Here is a 2,179-nt window from a genome sequence, read left to right as displayed (position 1 = left end):
CCTGATAAGCTCGAACCCAAAGCGGATACGTGCATCTTCATAGGACACCCAAAACAGTTGGGTATACCTCATATCTCAGATCCGGAAACAAAGTGTTTGTTTCTAGAAACCGGTCCTTTCTCGAGAAAAAGTTTCTCTCAAAAGAATTGAGTCGGAGGATGGTGGAACTTGATGAGGTTATTGAACCATCACTTCAACGAGTGTGTAGCAGGGTGCAGAAAGTTGTTCCTGTGGCGTCTACACCAATTGAAGTGGAAGCTGATGATAGTGATCATGAAGCTTCGGATCAAGTTACTCCAAACCTCATAGGTCAACAAGGAAACGTAATGCTCCAGAGTAGTACGGTAATCCTGTCTTGGAGGTCATGATTGCTCGACAACAATGAACCTACGAGCTATGGAGAAGCAATGGTGGGCCTGGATTCCGACAAATGGCTAGAGGCCATGAAATCCGAGAGAGGATGCATGTATGAAAACAAAGTGTAGACTTTGGAAGAACTGCTTGATGGTTGTAAGGCTATTGGGTACAAATGGATTTTAAAAGGAAGACGGACAATGATGGTAAGTATCACCATTAAGAAAGCTCGACTTGTCGCTAAGATGTTTCCGACAAGTTCAAGGAGTTGACTACGATGAGACTTTCTCACTCGTAGCGATGCTAAGAGTCTGTTGGAATTATGTTTGCAGTTAGTGCATTATTTATGAAATCTTGCAGATAGGATGTCAAAACATTGTTTCGTCGACGGTTTCCTTGAGGAAAGGTTGTATGTGATACAACCCGAAAGTTTTGTCGATCCTAAAGATGCTAACAAGTATGCAAGCTCCAGCGATCCTTCTATGGACTAGAGCAAGCATCTCGGAGTTGGAATATACGCTTTGATGAGATGATCAAATTTTTTGGGTTGATACAAGGTTTGTGAGAAACTTGTATTTCCAAAGAAGTGAGTGAGAGCACTATAGAATTTCTGGTTAGAATGTGATTGACATATTGTTGATCGGAAATAATGTAGAATTTCTGGAAAGCATAAAGGGTTGTTTGAAAGGAGTTTTTCAAAGGAAAACATGGATTGAGCTACTTGAACATTGAGCATCAAGATCTATAAAGATAGATCAAAATGCTTAATAGTACTTTCAAATGAATCCATACCATGACAAGATTTTGAAGGAGTTCAAAATAGATCGGGAAAGAAGGAGTTCTTGGCCGCGTTCTAAGGTGTGAGTATTGAGTAAGACTCAAAACCTGACCACGACAGAAGAGAGAGAAAGGATGATTGTCGTCCCCTATGCATTAGCCGTAGGCTCTATAGTATGCTATGTTGTGTACCGCACCTAAAGTGTGCCTTGTCATGAGTCAGTAAAGGGGTACAAGAGTGATTGATAACCCACAAGTATAGGGGATCACAATAGTTTTTGAGGGTAGAGTATTCAACCCAAATTTATTGATTCGACTCAAGGGGAAGCCAAAGAATATTCTCAAGTATTAGCAGTTGAGTTGTCAATTCAACCACACCTGAAAGATTTAGTATGTGCAGCAAAGTATCAGTAGCAAGGTAGTATGATAGCAGCAGTAGCAACAGAGTAACAACAGTAGCAAAGTAACATCAGTAGCAACAGAGTAACGTAGCAAGGACCAGTAGTAAAAGACTTGTAGGCATTGGATCGGTGATGGATGATTATGCCGGATGTTATTCATCATGCAACAATTATTGCACGAAGAGATATGTAACTAGCTCCAGTTCGTCAATCTAATGTAGGCATGTATTCCTTATGTAGTCATACGTGCTTAGGGAAAAGAACTTGCATGACATCTATTGTCCATCCCTCCCGTGGCAGCGTGGTCCTAATGGAAACTACGGGATATTAAGGTTATCCTTTTAATAAAGAACCGAACCAACGCATTAACACTTAGTGAATACATGAACTCCTCATACTATTGTCATCTCCGGGAGTGGTTCCGGCTATTGTCACTCCGGGGTTGCCGGGTCATAACACATAGTAGGTGAATACAACTTGCAAGATAGGATCAAGAACACACATATATTGGCGACAACATAATAGGTTCAGATCTGAAATCATGGTACTCGGGCCCTAGTGACAAGCATTAAGCATGGCAAAGTAGTGGCAACATCAATCTCAGAACATAGTGGATACTAGGGATCAATCCCCGTCAAAACTAACTC

Source organism: Hordeum vulgare, chromosome 2H (genome assembly GCF_904849725.1).
Source record: "Hordeum vulgare subsp. vulgare chromosome 2H, MorexV3_pseudomolecules_assembly, whole genome shotgun sequence".
Lineage (NCBI taxonomy): Eukaryota > Viridiplantae > Streptophyta > Magnoliopsida > Poales > Poaceae > Hordeum > Hordeum vulgare.
Note: the sequence above shows the minus strand (reverse complement) of the source record.